General features: G+C 33.0%; 1 long non-coding RNA gene across 2 annotated transcripts in view; it reads right to left on the reverse strand.

Annotated features, from left to right (window-relative positions):
- The window catches only part of LOC126951247 (uncharacterized), a 65,798-nt gene that overhangs the window by 13,349 nt on the left and 30,836 nt on the right, over window positions 1-21,613 (reverse strand). Inside the window, exons 4-6 of one of the 2 annotated variants that reach the window (XR_007724403.1) lie at window positions 17,781-17,940; window positions 4,973-5,114; window positions 4,540-4,793 (exon numbers count right to left, since the gene is read on the reverse strand). This is a non-coding gene — a long non-coding RNA (uncharacterized LOC126951247). Of the gene's footprint in view, window positions 1-4,539; window positions 4,794-4,972; window positions 5,115-5,568; window positions 5,874-17,780; window positions 17,941-21,613 lie in introns of those variants that run through there. The other variant, XR_007724402.1, reaches the window with a different exon arrangement.

A 21,613-nucleotide genomic window follows, 5' to 3' on the forward strand; every position in this document is an offset into this window, starting at 1 on the left:
CAGGCGGATCATGAGGTCAGGAGATGGAGACCACTCTGGCTAACACGGTGAAACCCCGTCTCTACTAAAAATACAAACAATTAGCGGGGGCGTGGTGGTGGGCGCCTGTAGTCCAAGCTACTCGGGAGGCTGAGGCAGGAGAATGGCATGAACCCAGGAGGCGGAGCTTGCAGTGAGCTGGGATCGCGTCACTGCACTCCAGCCTGGGTGACAGAACGAGACTCTGTCCCCCCTCCAAAAAAAAAAATTGACTGCCCCACTGGATTTCGGACTTGGATGGGCCTTGTAACCCCTTTGTTTTGGCCAATTTCTCCCATGTGGAATGGCTGTATTTACCCAGTACCTATACCCCCATTATATCTAGGAAGTAACTAGCTTGCTTTTGATTTTACAGGCTCATAGGCTGAAAGGGACTTGCTTTGTCTCAGATGAGACTTTGGACTATGGAATTTTGGATTAATGCTGAAATGAGCTAAGACTTTAGGGGACAGTTGGGAAGGCATGATTGGTTTTGAAATGTGAAAAGATGAGATTTGGTGGGTCCAGGGGCAGAATTATATGGTTTGGCTCTGTTGCCACCCAAATCTCAACTTGAATTGTATCTCCCAGAATTCCCACTTGTTGTGGGAGGAGCCCAGGGGGAGATAATTGAATCATGGGGCCTGGTCTTTCCTGTGCTATTCTTGTGATAGTGAATAATTCTCACGATATCTGATGGGTTTATCAGGGGCTTCCGCTTTTGCTGCCCACACGTAAGAAGTGCCTTTCACCTCCTGCCATGATTCTGAGACCTCCACAGCCACGCGGAACTGTAAGTCCATTAAACCTCTTTTTCTTCCCAGTCTGCGGTATGTCTTTATCAGCAGCATGAAAACAGACTAATACACATACCCAAATATAAATAATGGCTAGTCAGTGCTGCATTTAACAAATGTTTAGAAATATTAGTTTTTTAAAGGCTATTATAAAATATACAGGTGTGTTTGTATATTTACTCACTCTCAAGCAAATGTAAGTGACAACCTATCTGCATATCATTTTCCCTTCTTACACAATGAATTAGTTGAAACACAGAATTTCGAAGGTTACTTCTGGTTTGGTTACACGTTTTGCACATATGTCTCCCTGCAGAGATGTGTGTATTACATTAGTACACATATAAATATAAAAGCTGATACTGGTTATGGAGAAAAGATGGACCATTTGCTACAGTCTGTGGCAATAAATTCATAAGTCACAGGTTGGTAATCATTTGAGGACAGTATTAATTGGTTTGCCTCTTTTAGCAAGCCTAATGTAGATTACCAAAGGAAGTACATAGATTAGAATACCCCTTAGCTCAACTACAAATTTTAAAATCCTTTCCCACCTTGCTGCAAAATTTGTCTGTTACGTTTTATTACAATGTCTTCTGCTTTGCTAGATTTTGCTTTACTAATTGGGAAACTGAATGGTGGAAAGCCATGTGTTAACATAAATTAGGAGCTTTTTTTTCTTTGATGATACAGGCTAAATATGATCTCTCCCAAAGAAGCAAGATTTTAGCAGAGAAAATTGACTCAGAATTAAAGAGGTGAGTTTCATGTTGAGCCAGAAATGAAAAACAACACTTTTTAACTGTTTGAAATTCTACCATAATACCTTGCAATATCACTGACAATATAACTTAGTCTTAGGCAATATTTACCTGACTTATCAAACAATTTTAATATATATTTGTGGAATATGAAAGAAAGTTCTATTGTCATATGCCATGGAGTGGGGAGAGGGACTCAGAAGCAATTTGCTGATGACCAGGAGAATATTCATGATTTAAATAATAAATTATAGAGTTTATATAAAATATATGACTAAAAGCTCTAAAGCAGATAACAAAGTTTTAATGAAGCGCTAAATAAGTGAGAGTATTTTATCTGTGAGGGTAATTTGAGGAGCACTTTGCCATGTTAAATACTAATAGTTTAGCAAAATTCATGGGCATCTCAGATTATTTTCCTTTCCATTATTTTACAGCTACTTTATATGATACTTAACACATACACAAAAGTATAAAAATATTACAATAATCCACCAGGTACCCATCATACAATACCAATAATTGTCAATGTATACTGTTTTATTTAATCTTTTTTCTTTCTTACTTCTCTCCATCCCAACTTATTTTAATCCAAAAGTTAGACATCCTATCCTTTCATCTATAAGAAGTTCCTAATTCTAAAGTATTCAATTTTCTCAATTTTTTTCTTATTCTAGTTTTGTTTTATTTATGAAATCTTTCCCTATTACAAAGTTAATAAGGTAGTCTCTTAAATTCTTTCTAAAGTATAGTTATTTTATTTATTATTGCCATTTTATGTCTATAATGCATTTAGACTTGATTTATAGGGGATTGTTTCTACTCCGTCTATATGCATATCAGTTGCCCAGTATAATTTCTTGAAACTGTCATCCTTTTACTATTGCCTTGTAGTTTTATTTTGATAAACATCATATGACCACATGAACATTTACAAAACTGGATCATATATCAGACTGTAAAGCAATTCCCCATCTATTTCAGTTGACTGAAGTCAAGAAGGTTATAATCTCTGATCCTAAATAATTATACTACAAATTGAAACAGATAACTAGAAAATTCTCCATATCTTTAGAAGTTAAGGGAATAGAGAATATTTTGGAATGAATGAATAAAAATACTATGAGATCCAGTTAAAGACAAATTGAAAGCTTATATATTTGACCCTAAATGTATTTTTTGCTGGGTATAGAATTCTAGGTGGAGTTATTTTCTTTTGGTTACTCGAACATTTCAATTTTTCTAGCTTCCATTATTTTTATCATAAAGCCAGCTGTCTTGTGAACACTCATTTGAAGGAAATCTTTCTTTTTTTTCACAACTGATTTTAATATTTCTTATTATATTTGGATTTTATGTAGATTTTCCATGTTCTGTTTAAGTATAAATTTCTTTTCATTTTTTCCTCTAGGGAATCATGAGACTTCTTCAATTTACTATCTTTAATCAATTTTGAAAATATTTAGACACTGCTTCTTTTCCTTTCCCTGTCTCATCTCTCAAGTTAAAATAAACCAGCTCTTCTCTTTCTCATTTTTATGTCCTTCCTCTCCCTTAGTAATTCCCATCATTTTTGTCTTTCCATATCTCATTCTAGATAGTTTCTTCTGACATATCTTCCGTTCTTAATTGTCTCTTTGGCTGTTTCTAACCAGCCATTAAATCCATCTGTCAAGTTGTAATTCGTTATTGTATTTCAATTTCTAGATATATTTGAACTATTTTAACATATTCTATTACCTTTATAGTCTCCAACACCCTAACCAAATTTCATACTTGGTTTACATTTCATGAACTTAATAATAATTGAGTTTATGTTTGATAATCCATTACTTATAGCTACTGTGTTTCTGCTTTTTGTGGTTCTGTTGCTTCTCAGTTGGTTATAGTATCTTATCTTCTCATGTGCCTGGTTATATTTAATCATGTGGTGTGTCAGTTGGATTGAAAAATGATTAGACTAATTGGAAGGCTAGACTACTGTTACTGTGTCACAGGGAAAATTTTAATTTGCTTCTTTGAGACACTTGGTAGAATGACCAGTCCTATACCACCCCAATCAATTTTTTTCCCCGTGGATCAAGAATATTCAAATTTATATTATAGTGATTTTGTATAACTAATGCAAAACTTCTTGACTCTTAAGCAATGGGAAGACTTTTCTGTAACTTCTTAAATAAATGTGTTATGGACAAAATGTTTGTGTTCCCTCAAAATTAACATGTTGAAATCCTTACCCCTCAATATGATGGTATCAGGAGGTGGGACATTTTTGAGGTGAATAGGTCACGAGGGTGGGGCCCTCATGAATGACATTAGAGTCCTTATAAAAAAGACCCCAGAGAGTTGTCTATCCCTCTTTCCACTGTATGGGAACATAGTGAGAAGACAGCCATCTATGAACTAGAAAAAGCACTAAATGTGCTGATACCTTAACATTGGACTTCCCAGCTTCCAGAACCATGAGAAATATGTGTCTGTTGTTTATACCACCCAGTCTATGGCATTTTTTAAAAGCAGCTTGAACTGACTCAGCCAAAGTGTATATCTTGTTTTTCCGTCAGACTGCATATTTTTCAAAAAAACAAGCTTGTTAAATATTTTATGAGCTCAATATGGTGTTATTTACATTAAAAACCTTTATAAGTTCTAATTTAAATAGAGCAAAGTACACTGTGATGAGACTCAACAGAATTACTAAGACTTCTAAACTAAATCTTGAAAGGGCCCATAAAAATGATTACCATTGATGTGTTTACTTTGTTTCAAAAGTAGTGTTTAACAGCCTCAATAATTTCTCCTTACATTGATGAGGAGAATCCAAATGTATTAAAATAACTGTTTTATTGATGTCTTTCATTGCCAAAACACAAGGTTAACTCCTGTGAGACTTTCCAGGCACTTTCTATGTTTATGACTAATTCAGATGACTTTAGAATTATATTTCATCACTAAGTACTTACTGTAGTTGTAGTTGTTTTTGTGGAAGAAGTTGGCTGTGTTGTGGTCCAGGGAAGGACATGAATTATGACTGTTGTAGTGGCTGACAGCTGACTAGGCTTATTCCCACCTAATTCATCAGTGACTTCAATAAGTAGCTGGAAAGTCACAGGGCTCTGAACCCCTTGAAATACATCATACTGGAAATTCTGCGTGATGGCCAGAGAAGGAGGATCACCACCTAGTCTCTGAAGTGTGAATTGATTATTTGTATTTCCTGAGAATGATTAGGTAATAAAAAGGAAATAAAATTACATTATGTATTGTGATTTATATTGTCTTACATTTTTATTTTAAAATATGTTTCATAATATATTTCCAATGGTTACAAAATATCTCATATGAGTATCTTGTAAAACAGCAGAGAAATAACATTTTTGAAATTATACGTCTTACCTCCTACAATTGTATAGCTCAGATGTTCCTGTGGAGAATCTTTGTCTGAACCGTGGAGCTGAATGAAAGGACTCTTAACAGTGGAATAAATTTGAGTTTCCAAATGTGGTGGATTGCATACAGGAGGCTCATCATTTATATTCTATAAAACATAAATATATTCTATTTCAGGTTATGTCTTAACAATCTTGCTGTATTTCATAAATTATTTGCCTAATTTTTAGATGCATTATTTTCAGCTTTATAACTGCTCATTATTGCTCATCATTTACCATTCATCCTGAATAATCTATTTTAGTGTTTCATCACAGATACTTTCTAGTTTGGGGTTACTGAGAAGTAAATTCTACATCTTATTTTTAATTTTATGAATGAGGAATTAATTTTTATTTAATAGATGTCTATTTCCTATGTAATAAGGCTAGGACGGATAATCATGACATTCACGAGATTATTGAATTTTAAAGTTAGATTGGAAATTCAATGGTATAGACATTATTCATCTTTTAATTATTATAGACAATATTAATAATTTCCCTTTATTCCAGAAGATATATGACATCAAGTCTCTTAAACAATACCTCAGGAGCACTCACCACCTAAAAGGGAGCATATTTCACTATTAGACAATCTTGTTTGTTAGAAACATTCACTTTTAATGATTTCAAGTACTTTTTTTTGCGTGTAAACTCAGGATAGATTCTGTTGTAAAGAAATTCACAATCTAGTAGATCATGTGACTTGTTTCAAACATGCTGATGATTTCAGCAATTAGATTGACAGGGGAATTATATTATCTTTGGGAATGTTTAAATTATTTGACTCTAGATTATAGAGTCAAAGAGCCTAAGCTTTGACTTTGATACAAACTGTCTGATAAGCTACTTGCCACCATCTTTCTTCCTCCCTGTAACGGATATTCTAGTCTATTAAAGTAACGGTTTTATTGATATCTGTCATTGCCAAAACATATGGATAACTCCGTGAGTGTTCCCAGGCATTTTTATGCTTACAACTAATTCAGACTATCTAGAATTATGGTTCATTCCTAAATTCTTACTGTAGTTATGGATCCTGAAGAATATACACAGTCTCCGAGTTATTTTCAAAGTAATACTCAAGGAAGACACTACTAATGTTTCAGAATGAAACGTAAAAGCAATCCAATTTATGCCCTTGATTTAAGAAAATGAAGTGCCTACTTCAACTTATACTTTCCTTATTTTCCTTAGTAATACTTGAGCATCTTCCTCGTCTTTGAGCAGTTAGTTTCTTAGAAGCCCACCTGAGAGTGCAGAGCAAATTCCACTATATTTTTCTCTCCACTGCAGATGCAGCTTGGTTTGCTGGATTGTCTGCTGGAGGCCATAAAGGACATTTGCTAATATTTAAACTCAATTTCACTATTGAAGTACTGATTCCTTTAAAATTAAGCCATTGTTAACCATATTTCCCAGGAAATGACACATCGTTAGTCTCCCTCTCTCCTTCCAAGTATAGCTTAAAAAAGGGAAAGATAGCATGTGTTCATTCACAATATTTTTCACAGCTGCTGTAGTAATAGTACATAATAATAAAACAACTAATATTTATTGAATATCTACCTACATTAATACATACACCACACAATAACCCCGTGTAAAATATACTGTAATAGAAAGTGAAAACAGGCAAAATAAAATGTTCAAGCTCACATATAAATAAACTGAGAGAACCTGAGCTCAAAACACATAACTCCACGGTCCAAATTTTAACTGGTATGCCATACTGCCTCTCTACTTAATATTGCTTTCTATTTCACCATTATCAGAGTTTAAACTATTACCAAATGTCCTGCTTCTGTTATGTGCTCTCAGAAAAAGTCTCTTTTATATCTTAAAAGATATTCTGAATTGTGTCAATTCATTGAAAGAGGGGCATATCTCAGTCTTTTAAATGATAGATCAGTTTCCATGCTCTCAAAGCTGTTTCACATCTAACAAACTATGGTTTTTCTGTTTTATAATTTATGTTTAATTTTTTTTTTTTTGAGACAGAGTCTTACTCTGCCATCCAGGCTGGAGTGCAGTGGTGTGACCACTGCTTACTGCAATCTGGACCTCCTGGGCTCAAGTTGTTCTCCCACCTCAGCCTCCCAAGCAGCTGGCAGCATGCTGTATACCCAATCAATTAAAAAAGCTAAAATTTGTAGAGATGAGGTCTATATTGCCAAGGCTAGTCTTGAACTCCTAGGCTCAAATGATCCACCTCCCTTGGTCTTCCAAAGTCCTGGGATTACAGGCATGAGTCGCCATGCCAGGCCGTAAGTGTACATTTTAAATAGAATTCTAAACACTTTCCCCTTGCTGATCAAATATTTCTTAAATCAACCGGCCATACTTACAACATTTTAAACGGAAATGTTGGTTATAAAACACTTTCAAATCAAACACAGGTATCTAGGTTTGTCTATGAAAAGAAAAATTATTGCTCAGTATTTAAACTTTCATTTCTTCCTATTTGTTTCTTTCCATTTTATAAGAAAGGAAAAATATGTACATATATATTTCAAGAAAATGCCTGTATAAAACCAGATGTAGAAAAGTTATTGAGCGCACAAACAGAAAAACATTGCAGAAATCAATGATCAACAGCTATAAGAAGATGGAGGTGGAAGTTATTGTTAAAATATATTTGTTTATTATATGATCTTATATTCTGATTTTCCCTGGAGTAAAATAAAAATTTCAGAAACACTGTTTTCCTTTGAGTTAGAGAAAATTTCCTATTAATATGAACACACACTGAAATCCACTCCACTACTTAAATAACTCTCATGTCCTATAATACTGTTATTTAATTTTATATTATCCTTAAGATGCCCCTCCCCATTAAGAAAATGATATTTCTTCCATGTAAGGAATGCTTAGTAACCTTTTCTGGAGTAAGTTGAGAGTTCTTCAGGGAACTATTTTTTTTTTTTTTTTTGATCTACTGATGTGATCTACACAGCTCTCTTGCTTTGCAGAGTGTGTGTGTGCTAAGTTATAGAGTTTTATGCTATAGATACGTTCATACAAACTACAGATACATTTCAGATACATACACACACACACATCTATACATTTCACATACATACACACACACACATCTATCTAATGGCTGAGATCCTATCATTACAGAATAATCAGGCTGTTTTAAATCCTCAAAACTGGACATTGGCAGAGTTCCTCACCTCTACAACTTTGCATGATGTGTCTCTTCACAGAAAATTCATTTTACCACTTATTTGCCCACTGGACTTACTCATTCCTTTACCTTTTCCTCTCTCCTCAAGTATTCATTTGTGAAATAAAGCAGATATACTGTATTAGTAAATACTACTGATTGGAATATGCAGCAGGTCTTCCATAAACAATATATAAGACAATATATTATTTCAATTTCAATTGTCTCACTAAAAAGTCATCGAATAGCACCTATGACCTCTAATGGCTTTATTATAGAGGTTCTAGCATAGTACCATCACTGTAAGCATAGTGTCAATTTATAAAGAAGCAATGAGAATTGTTTAAGAGCAAGCACTTTATGGTTATAAGAACAAGAATTATTAAATGGGAAGAGCATGAGTTAGTTAATTGAATTGAAATTATCCATGGATTTTCTTATGAAGCTTGTTACCTTTAAAACTGAATCCATATCAATACTATGCAGACATAAAAAAGAATGAGTTAATGTCCTTTGCAGAAACATCGTTGTAGCTGGAAGCCATCATTCTCAGCAAACTAACACAGGAAGAGAAAACCAAACACTGCACGTTCTCACTCATAAGTGGAAGTTGAACAGTGAGAACACATGGACACAGGGAGGGCAACATCACATACCCGGGCCTGTTGGGGGTTGGGGAGCTATGGGAGCGAGAGCATTAAGACACATACCTAATGCATGCAGGGCTTAAAACCTAGATGACGAGTTGATAGGTGCAGCAAACCACCGTGGCACATGTATACCTATGTAACGAACCTGCATGTTCTGCACATGTATCTCAGACCTTAAAGTAAATTTTTTAAAAAAAGGGAATCCATATCTTTAATGAGGAATTAACAAGCCTAAATAGAGTAAAAACATTATTAAAAAGGATAAAGTATAAGGACAATATCCTTAGTGAGTATAATAATATTCATTATCCAGAAATTGTCAAAAGACTTCCAAAAATATTTATATGATTATTTATGGCTTTTATTTATTGGTGGCTTCCAAGTTCATCTCGTGACCTAATTTTCTAGAGCTGTAATTTTTCAACAATCTTTTTGCCATCTCCTCTATATTTTTGGACTCTGAGAACATGTTGGAAGGAAGAATTATTCCTTTTCCAATATCATTATGACTAGCCTTTAAGCTAGTTCTTAACATTAAGCACTAGGAGACTGCCAATCTTGAATCCTCAGTTCCCATTTCTGAGGTGCTGTTTCTATGACATGGGTTTTAATATATTATTCCAGTGTTGCTTGCCAGAATTAATCTTGGAAAAAGACCGTGATTTCTCTAACTGAATCTCCAGTTACAACACAATATAGCACACCCATGTTTCTAAATGTTCCCAATTAAAATATTAGAACTATTGGTCTATGTAAAATTGTTCGATACAAAATCTATGAGAGAGAGAGAAACTAAAGTTTTTTTTAGGTATTTACAACCTTTAAATAATTGGAATTATTAAACTTCTGGAATGCTCATACTCTATAATTTTGTTACATATATTTATTAAGTAAATTTCAATAACTAAAATAAATAGCCAATTTATCTGGGACTTTTTTAAAACCTGTTCCCAATTAAAGAGAAATAAATTAAGTTGGAATTATCTTTAATAAGAAAAAGACATTTTAATTTCTGTATTGTTATATACTTAGATAATATATTATAAATTTTTAAATATAAATAAATCAAAGCTATCTATATTTTCTGTATCTCAATATAGAAATTATAATTTTAACATTATTTCTTATTATTTTCTTCTTGTATTCTGGAGATAGGATAGACCTTTTAACTGTAAAATTTGTGTCAATTATTAGAATACAAATAAGAAACTTCTGGACAATTTGGACAGCTAAGAGCCATTTCCTTAATATAAATTTCAGTTAAATGAATTATTTTACATGAACACTGAGTAAAGTTGAGCCAATTTTTAAATAATAACATACCAAGTGAAAATGGACACTATATACTCTTTCCTATTACCTAAAGGAGAGAAGTAGTCATAAAATTATGAAGCTGAGAACTCACTCTACAAGAGGAAATTAAGAGCCTGAGTACCTGTAAATAAGGCATTCTTTTGCAGAAATGTTTAGAGAAAGTGTGAAATTTTTGTATCTCTTTTAACATGATAGCTAATTATTTGTACGAATATTAATGCCTATTGGGAATTCATGGACTGTTTAAACAGGTTTATATATTACCCTTAGTGTTTTAAAATTTTGGTTCTCATAGATTAATAGACTAAATGGTGATAATTTTGGCAAAACTCTTTGAATGTAATATTCTTTTTTTTATATCACATATAAGTTGGTGACAAGTTCTTGAAGTTTTTATTTTGGTCTCTACCTATATATTTACCAACCATAAAAAACAAAATGGAATTCTAAATTTCCCAAATCAGGTAAAATTAGTAAATTTTTCAGTTCATAAAATAATCAACTCTATTAAAGAATCCCATTGTATTTCATGTTATTTTTAATTATATTTGACACAAAATCTCTCAAAAACAAACCCATCTTCAAAAATGAAGAATACTTATTATATATTATAAAGATTACAAACACCATCACTTTTAAATTTATACATTACTAATTTTACATAAAATGATTCTTTACATTCTTATTAACATAAACTAGTTTGCTTATATTCTTGTTGAAATTAGTACTTAACCTGGGCAACTTCTATTATTTAAAGTGATACAATGTTTTAGTTTTAACTAGAACTTTAATAATCAACATTAGTGTATACCATAGTGGTTAAACTCAAGGAGCTTGTTTCTATTTGATAAGATAGAACTGGAAACATGAAACAAAAACGATGTGCTAACCCCAATGTTACTGTTAAAGTTCAGAAGACACAGTGATAACAGTTAAGAAACAGTTTATGGAAGACTAACAGGAAGGAACATTCAGAAATTTACTATAATCTCATATAAATATTTTTGGCTTGTTTACGTTTTGAATAATCAGATAAAATTCTCTAAATTTAGGATTTTATTATACATATTTAAGAATAAATGTAATGTAGTTATTAATTAATGTAAACTCAAATTATTTTATTGACTTTGAAAGTTAGAAGAAATTTAGAGATTATCTAGATTAGAAGTCATCAACTGGTCTGTACAACAAAATTTGAGGGGCTTTTAAAAACGTAGGTACTCAAATCTTTTCTAACTATTCATGTCTTCTTCCCTACTAAATTTATATATATGGAATTAAAGCCTCATCATTTCCAAACACAGTTCAAGTAAATGTGTTTAACACCGAAAGACGTTTCTTTTTCTATTGGCATTTATGCTCTTGCACCTATAGATGTCTCTCTCTATCTTTTGGTACGTATATATGCATATATATGTATTTATATACATATCTATGTATATATATTGTACCTGTTATATTCAGATATATATTTGTATGTCTATATTTATATGTTTATTTATACTTATACAAATATATATTTGCACATATATAATTGTATATATTTATAATTGTGTGTGTGTTTGTGGTTATAGATACATATGCACATGGGGGGATACTTGGGGATACCAGAGAATAAAATACTAATTATAAAAAGCTAATTATGTATTTTTAAGACATGGACAGAAGAGTGATAGTAATAAATGTACTATATTGTTCTCCATTTGTTTTGAAACAAATGGAGAACAATATAGTACATTTATTATTCCTATAAATGAGAATAGCTATGATCTCTGGTGAAGAGCATAAGCTGTGACTTGGAAAGGAAGGAGATCCCAGAAGGCATTTCTGGTACAGTGGTGCACAATCAATCAAACCAAAGAATTCCCAAGTTCCTAAACTGGACAATAGTAGCTTGATTGTTTTTGTTCGTAAATGTAACATGCTCTCTGCTAAATAAAAAAATCATATTTAAATATAATTGCAGTATTACATATGTAAGTAATTGTACATATAATCCATAATATAAAACTACTGTACATTAATAATGTGTTTGTACACTTTTTAAATATTGTTCTAGAAATTGTGGAAAAACAATACCATATGGCAATATGCCTGACTCCAAAAAGTGAACATTCTAGTTGTGAGATAAAACATTTATATATTAAATCTTTAAAAAATTCTGTATGCTAAATCAATCACCTGAGTGTTTTTAGAGCACAGAAAGAGACAGCAGTTAGAAATTAATTCTTACAGGAAGTAGGGGAGAAATACAGTACAGAAATTCATCTTCAGCTAGAAACAAATTACCATTTATTATTCTTTGCTTTTTTGCCATTATAAATGGCCAAATGAGAAATCCTCAAATCCTTTCAATAATTATGTTTCTATTTTAATTTTACTAAATAAATATATGTCCAATTGTTGGTTAATGTAAGATCCAATTTATTTCACATAATTTGAGTATAAGAATTAAGTTAGAGATTATCTAGTCTACTGTTTTTGAATTGTCTGTTCTGGAATTTTCTTACATTCTTAAAAATTAAAAATACCAGCTTTCCAAGGATTCTAATTTTATAGGCCTATGATGGGTTCCAACAATTTGTTTTGAGCAAGCTACTCATCTGATTGTGATGTGCAGGATGTGTAAGGTCACTGTTTCAATGAATTGTCCAATAAATACTAGAAAATATGGTTGAGGATTTGATGGAAAATTCTAAGTCTTTGCAGTAGAATTCAAGATGCAAAATGATAGTTATGGATTCCTAAATTGCTCCAATTTCCCAATTAGATTTTTGTTCAAGTATTTCTATTTGTTATATGAATTTTGTATTTGCCTTTTGTAAAGTGACAGATTTTTCACTCTAAGTATATTTTGTGAGTGCTTTATGGCTTTATTTTTTCTAACACTAGTATGATGGATAATGTATGATACATAATATGATACAAGTCATGATTCAACTTTGCAGACTAATAATCTAAATCAACAAGAGCTATATTAGCACTACTATTCATATGATAAGTTTCATTTAGTTTACATGAAATTTCAGTAGAGGTCTAAAGTCAACAATTTATTGTCCACATCAATGTAGCTCTTGGATTTGGGTTCCCATTTTTACTAAGTTAGTGAGAACAAAATTTTTTATCTGCATGGAGAAAATATTTAGGTAGCAATTAAAACAAATCATCTGGAACATGCACTCAAGTATCTCTTTAAATTTTATATATCAATATTTTTTTAAGAAAAACCTTTAAAAATCTCAAATGGAAACTCAGAAAAAAATGATGATGCTCATCAGATAAAAAGTTAAGAAGAGTGGGGGATAATTCTTTAAAATTTGTAATCAAAATACATAATTTTCACTCTAAAATATTCTTAAGTACGTTGACTGTGTTCACCAATGATTTCCAAACAGCAGGTTGTAGTACTATCACCAGTATATATTAATTGAATTAAAGTAATCAAAAAGTCTATTTGAGAATTTTGCTTTTGATGGTAATCAGATCAGCAGCTCTGAATGGCTGTACTGCTACAAATAAAGAGGTTCTAGATAAAATATAATGATTAATGCATACCATGGGATATATAGTATTGATATTTTATGGTCAGGTGGAATTTTTTTAAAAAGAGAGAGAGAGAAATTGCAACTCAAATTTGTAAGTAAATGATAAAGCTGGCCAGTGACTTTATCAGCACTTCGATCCTGAGGTTCAGATTTGAAGCAGCAGGAAATGAGAGAGCTGAAAACCAGGTACAGAAGGCTTCTTGAAGAAGATTACAGTAGTTTTTAATGGGTAGTGAGCCCTGTTTCAAAACAGAAGCAAAAAGTAAGCTCTTTTTGGAAGAAAGCATCCTTAACTTTCACTCCAGGATTCCCATTAGATCACTCATATATGAATCAAAACAAAAGATCTCATAGAGGAGAATGTCCCATTAAATGAGCATTTGCTAACACAACCAATAGGATTTTAGGCCTCTAAGTGCTTCATATATTTAAATTATTAAGAGATAAATATAAAATTATTAAAAGGTAAAACATAGACTATCAGGAAAATGAAGCAGAGACTATAAAAAATGATCCAAGCATATTTAAAAAGAAATGTAACTTTTGGAAATTAAAAAAATGGTTTAACACAATGAATAGGTTAACAGTAGACAAAACATAGTCAATGAAATAATCATTACATTGAAATGTAAATGTAAAGAAATTGCAGAGAATGCAGTACAAAGGAAATACAAATAAAGAGGAATGATTAAGAGAAATGGAGAGCCAAATGAGAGTGTCTCATATCTAACTGGTATCCAAGTTCTACAGAACAAAAAGGAAGGAAAATATGTACTGTTCGAAAGCATGGTGACCATATATTTTTAAGAACAGATAAATTCACAGATATAGAAAGCAGAAGGTAGTTGAAGCAGTATATCTAAAAAAGAATCGATATCAGGATACATCATAAAACTAACACTAAAGAAGAAAAGATATTAACAGAAGTAGTATTTGCAGACTTCTCAATGATTGCTACTATTAATTTGTGTTAATTACATTATCTTTCAAGAATATTTAAAATGAAATGAAAAAAGTTTATCATACTATTCCTACATTCTAAAGGCATTTATAAATATTTATTTGAAGAAAAGAAAAAATCATCACAGAAGGAATGTCTGAACTTGAAGAAAGAATGAAAAGCAAAGAAACGGGGCAATGTGTTGGTACATCTAAACATACAACTTTCCATTTCTGCTTACAATCAATGATAATAAAAATAAGTAAATAGTGTTACTAAAACTACAAACATTGAAATACATATTAATCATATGTATATCAAAGAGACAAATGTAATTTAACTATTGTAAGATTTTGAAGTTGACCGGGAGAAGTTTTCAATATTTAATACGAATGTTTGTTAAGCTTTTATACCAGTTTTCCAATTATTGTCTTTCAGCTTCAAATCACTCTTTTTGCCCTAATTGTGAAGCTGGAGCGCTCTAACTTTTGAACATTTCTCTTTACTAACTGATATAGTTCTAGGCTTTGTGAAAAGAGAGTTCTGGAGTTACAGTACCAAGAAAAACCCTTAGAAGTATGCCTCTCTTCCCAGTTAAAATCCTCCATTTATTATAATCATATATATATATATATATATATATTTATTTATTTTTTATCATGGGATTCCAGTAATCCTCAGACTGTGTCCTACCCACTATCAGCTCACATTCTCCACCTAGCAGCTTCCAAGCAACTCCAGGAAATGACTTCCACTGGTAGTTTGACCTACAACCTCAGGCATGGTCTCAGAGCAGCATTGGTGGACTACTTTCCTGGCAATGCCAGCTGTGTCTTCAAGGTACTCTGTCTGTTTCTAAAGATCAGTTTGGGCCAGAACCTTCTGGCAGTTTTCTTTACCATTAAGAGGCTGCGTGTTCTTGTAGTAGCTACACCCTCCTCCAGAGGTAATATTCTCAGCGTTAGAGAGGGAGGCCCTCTCCTAATCTTTTAGTGCTTTCACTGTCGTTTCTTCCTGAGCCTAGAGTTAGTAGCTATTCTTTTATACTTGCTATTTTTGAAACACTTAGTGTTTTCTTATAGCACCTTTGTAATTAACTACCATTTATTAGTTAAAACATCTTTATATTGAATTTTAAACTGTATATTATTTTATGGTCTGCATTTTTAAATTGGCAAGTTTCATTTATTTACATTCATTGTGGTTCTCAATATATTTGAATTGACTTGTATAATCTTACTTGTACTTTTTATGTAAAATTCTTTATATTAAATTTTGCCTGTTCAAATGAGTAAGGTTTTTATCTATTCAATGGATTCATTCTGACTGGTTCAAGAAAATTTTTCAGGGTGGCCACTAACTGATAAAAATATAATGTATTATTTTGAAACCAGTGGAGGGAAAAAACAGAAAAGAATTCAGTGTACCAAAAAGGGAAAAAAATAAGAAAAGGAACCAAAGACGAACGTTTTAGAAAGTACAACTAAGATCATAAAAGTCAAATTCGGATATATCAACAACTACAATAAATGTAGATGTACTCAGTTGCCAATGAAAAAAATACAGACCACAATATTGAGTTTAAAAATTAGACTACAGAGTTACACAAAGACCTTTTTACATAGCAAAAATATGAGGACACAGAGAGGTTGAAAGTTAAATGAAGAAGGACAGATAGGTTGATAAATACAAATGGCAGGTCAGTATTAGGTATAAACAGCATTCATACATTAAAGAATAAAAGAAATGTGGTCATTTAAGCAAATAAGCATAGTTTAAGCAAATAAGCATAGGAAGAGATGCTCAACATTTTATTAGTCACTAAGGAAATGCAAATTAAAACCATAATGAGATACCACTACACATTTATCAGAATGACTAAAATAAAAATAGTGACAACACCAAATGCAGGTGAGGATGTTGTGGAACTGAATCACTCACACTTTGTTGATGGGTACGTAAAATGGTCTAGCAGATGGACCGAGCTTGACAGTCTTCTTATTTTTAGTTTGTTTTTGGTTTTCTAGTTTCTTGACATAGTAATTTAGATTATTAATTTGAAACTTTACTCATTTTTAGCATTTACTGATATAAATTTAATTTTATGTACTGTTTTAGTTGTATTCCATACTGATACTTAATGTGTATTTATACATTGAAGTATATTGATGACAAATGTTTTAAAATCCTTCTCAGACAATTTCAAAATCTGATTCAACTCAGTGCTGAAGTCAATTGATTGCTTTTTCTCATTCCATTTGTGATTTTCTTACTTCTTTGTATTACAGGTGATTTTCTATTGTATCTTGAATATTTTGTCTCTTATATAAAAAGATTCTGGGTCCTAGTTAAATTGTTTTGTAGCAACAGCTGTCATGTTTAGGTTTAACACACAGGGCATTGCTCACTTTTGTGAGCTCTGTTCCCAAAGACTAGTTTAATTATCAGATGCTTTGCAATATTATTTCAGTCTAGTTTGTATATCTGGTGCCACTGGGACTTTTGCTGTTCACTTTTGGTCCTTTCTGAGGTGGTAAAAAGGATTTTCCCAATCCAGCCCACTGGGTGTCGCTCCATCAAGAGGTGGATCTGAAGCCCACAGGGACAAAGTGTCTTCCAAGTCTGATGCCTCTGTCTGCATCTTTCTAGTTACTCCCACTTGCCCCAGTGTTTGCTGGTGGAAGAGAGGAGTCACAGGCATACATGAAGATGCTCCTTTGACTAGGCACTTTTTATGTTGAAAAGCATTGCTTTTGCCTTTAGGAGACACAGACCATTTTCTGGGCCAGGTTCTTGTTGTACTGAGAATTCCCCCTTGCAGTGTCTTCTGCTGTCCCGGTGTCCCTAGGAGGGGGAGGAGAGTCTCAGTCCTATGAGGTTGAAAGGTGTCCCAGGGCTGGCCACTTATAGTGGTTGGGTGTCTTTTGCTGGTTCAGTTTACCTGCATTGGTGTCTGTTTGTAAGAGATCTAGCCTCAAGAGAGCGCTTCTAACAGCTGCTTATTGTTGGTGAAAATCCTGATTAATCCTCGATTATTTTTGGACATCCCTGACATTGTCAGAAGGATTCCCATTCCCTCCTGAGGAGAAATGAGTTTAAGTAGGCTGCCTTCTGCTCCTAGATTTGGGCTCAGGAAATAAAGTCTGGTTTACCTTCTCCTGTTGGGTGGGAAGACGTGAGGTGCTATGCCAATTATTGAGGAACAATTATTATTCTTCAAATCCTGGGGTTCCAAAAAGGAACATATTCTTCCCGTCTTTCAAAGCTCTTCCTAGTTGCTTCCTGTGTTATTTCCAGGGTTCACAGTTTCGTCTGGCAGGGAAGCAGGGAGAAAATGGACTATGTGATCTTGACTGGAAGTTAACCTGCTTTTATTGAAAAGGTATTTAATAATTAGTCTATTCCTAAAAACTCCAAGACCAGGGAGAAGGCAGAGGTCACAGAACATTCTGGACCTTAGGGAGAGAATATTAATTTGTAATTGGTTCCAGGGTTCTTTTTATCCATTTAACTATCTTACCTTTTACAGACATTCACCAAATATTCAATAATCTTTCCTTTCTCTGGAGAAAAGGGAATTTAAAAATCCTTGTTAATTATATTTTTCTTTAAATCACAATAAGATTTTCCTTCAAAAATTTAATTATCCATTATTGTGACAAGTGGCATATGCTGTGGTTACGAAATTTTTGTGAGACATCTTTATCTCAATATTGTCAGTTCATTTTTGTATGGTACCATAAAATATCTGCTCTAACCAGTGTATCTGTCTCAAATGAAATAATGGAGCTATGAATTAATCTCATCATTACTGGTTATTTCTGTCATAATGAGCCTATAAAAGGGACATTAATACCTCCTTAGCTTGAAGCAGACACCTTTGTGTGCAATCTCACAAATGGTATATACTCCTGAACTGCTTGGGGCTGCAAAGTAAAAAGAACTTCCAAAGAGGGCTGAAAGCAGTGTGGTAATATTTAAATTTTACATAATGTTGCTTGAGTTGAAAATAAAGAGGTTACGAAACACTGCTCAAAGACATCGGAGATAACACAAACATATAAAAACATTCCATGCTCATGGATAGGAAGAATAATACTATTAAAATGCAAAAGCAATTTAAAGACTCAGTGCTGTTCCTATTAAACTACCAATGACATTCTTCACAAAACTAGAAAAAACTATTTTCAAATTTATATGGGACCAAAATAGAGCCCAAATAGCCAAGGCAATCCTAAGCAAAAAGAAAAAAGCTGGAGGCATCATGCTACCTGACTTCAAACTATACTGCAGGACTACAGTAACCAAAACAGCATGGTACTGGTATAAAAATAGACACATAGACTGATGGAACAGAATAGAGAGCTCATAAATAAGGACATACAACTACAACCATCTGATCTTTCACGAAGGTGACAAAAGCAAGCAATGAAAAAAGACTCCCTATTCAATAAATGGTGCTGGGATAACTGGCTAGCCATATGCAGAAGAGTGAATCTGGATCCCTTCCTTATACTGTATACAAAAATCAACTCAAGATGGATTAAAGACTTAAATGTAAAGCCCATAACTATAAAAACCTGGAAGACAACCTAGGCAGTATTATACTGGACACAGGAAAGAACAAATATTTTGTGATAAAGATATCAAAAGCAATTTCAACAAAAGCAAAAATTGAAAAATATGATCTAATTAAACTAAAAATCTTCCACACAGCAAAATAAACTATCAACAGAGTACACAGGCAGCCTACAGAATGGGAGAAAATATTTGCAAAGTATGCATCTGACAAAGGTCTAATATCCAGCCCCTATAAGAAACTTAAATAAATTTATAAGCAAAAGATAAACAACTCTATTAAGAAGTGCATAAAGGACATGAACAGACACTTCTCAAAAGAAGACATACAAGCATCCAACAAACACTGCAAAACTGCTCAACATCATTGATCATTAGATGAATGCAAATCAAAACCACAGATATCATCTCCCACCAGTCAGAATGGCTATTATTAAAAGTCAAAAAAATAACAGATGCTGATGAGATTCCCGAGAAAAGGGAACATTTATATACTATTGGTAGGAGTGTAAATTAGTTCAGCCATTGTGGAAATAAGTGGAGCAATTTCTCAAGGAACTTAAAACAGAATTACCATTTAACCCAGCAATCCCATTACTGGGTATATACCGAAAATAATATAAATCATTCTACCATAAAGATACATGCACACATATGTTTACTGCAGCACTAATCACAATAGCAAAGACATGGAATCAACCTAAATGCCCTTCAATGGTAGACTGGATAAATAAATGTGGTACATATATATCATAGAATACTATGCAGCTATAAAACAGAATGAGATTATGTCTTTTGCAGCAACATGGATAGAGGAGGAGGCCATCATTCTAAGCAAACTAACACAGGAACAGAAAACTAAGTAACACATGTCATCACTTATGAGTGGAAGCTGAACAATGAGAACACAATAATACTGGGAGAAGAAGAACAGACACTGGGGCTTACTTGAGGATGGAGTGTAGGAGAAGGGAGATGATCAGGAAAAAAATAAGCCATCAGGTACTATGCTTATTACTTGGGTGACAAAATTATATGTGTGCCAAACCCCCATGACACACAGTTTACCTATTATAACAAATTTGCTCCTATACCCTTAACCTAAAATAAAGGGTTAAAAAACAAAAAAAAAAAAGAAAGGAGTTTGAAAATAATATATGCCTAATTATGAGGTTTGTCCTGCCCCCATTGTTTCATTCTTCTACCTGCCTTCAAGATATCATTATCATACCCTAAAATCCTTGACTTACACACACTGCATAAATTTGCACAAATTTAAAATAATACCATCATCAAATACAACCCTCATCCTGCAACTAGTATTCAATATTGTCTTGCTTTGTTTTAACTTTATAACTTTACAAAGTGTGTATGTTTGCAATCTTTTGGTGCTTGAATTATTAGCCTAATCTTCCCCTTTAATTAAGTCATTAAAAAAAAACCAAAGAGCATATTGCTAGGTTCCATGCATATTGCTGGGTATTACTACTGATCATTTCACCATAATTTCTTCATTTTGACAACTGCATTGCTGTTTACCATTGTTTTTACACAACATCAAGATCTTGGGTATTATTTTGTATGGTAGGTACTAATTTTTAATAAAAATGCCTTATCTAATGAAGGAAGGCCATAGCATAACAATGATGACAGTGAGTCATGAATGTCCAATTTTGTGTACTTGAAGTCAACTTTATGAATTAAATGAAAATGTCCTTTCGGGCTTTCGTTTCCAAAAATCTGACAGAAGCCTCTTTACATTATTCAGAATTTTACAGAGAAACAGAACCAATAGGAGATGGGTAGGTGGATGGATAGATAGATAGATAGATAGATAGATAGATAGATAGATAGATAGATAGAGAATTGGCCTACATAATTATGAGAGGCTGAAAAGTCCCACCATCTGTTGCCTGTAAGCTGGAGAACTAGGAAAATCAGTGATATAAGTCAGCCCCCTACCAAAAGCATGAGAACCAGGGTTGAGGGGGTGGGGTGGAAATCTGCTGGTACAAGTCTCAGAGTCTGAACGTCTAAGAATCAGGGGATGTGATGTCCAAGGTCAGGAGAAGATGGATGCCCCAGCTCAAGAAAAGAGCAAGATTTACCCTTTCTCTACCTTTTTTTCTGCTCAGGCCCTCAGTGAATTAGATGACATTTACCCACATCAACAAAGGCAGACCTTTACTCAATCTACAGATTCAAATGCTAATCTATTCCAGAAACACCTTCACAAACACACCCAAAAATAATATTTTACCAGCTATCTGGGCATCTCTTAGACCAGTTAAGTTGACAGATAAAAATAATTATCACAATCTTCTATTACAAAATACCTGAAATGATAAATCTGAGCATATGGAATTGAATTTACAGGTTAGAAGGGGAAGCTTATAGATGTCACCCA

The sequence above is a fragment of the Macaca thibetana genome, chromosome 3, assembly GCF_024542745.1.
Source record: "Macaca thibetana thibetana isolate TM-01 chromosome 3, ASM2454274v1, whole genome shotgun sequence".
Lineage (NCBI taxonomy): Eukaryota > Metazoa > Chordata > Mammalia > Primates > Cercopithecidae > Macaca > Macaca thibetana.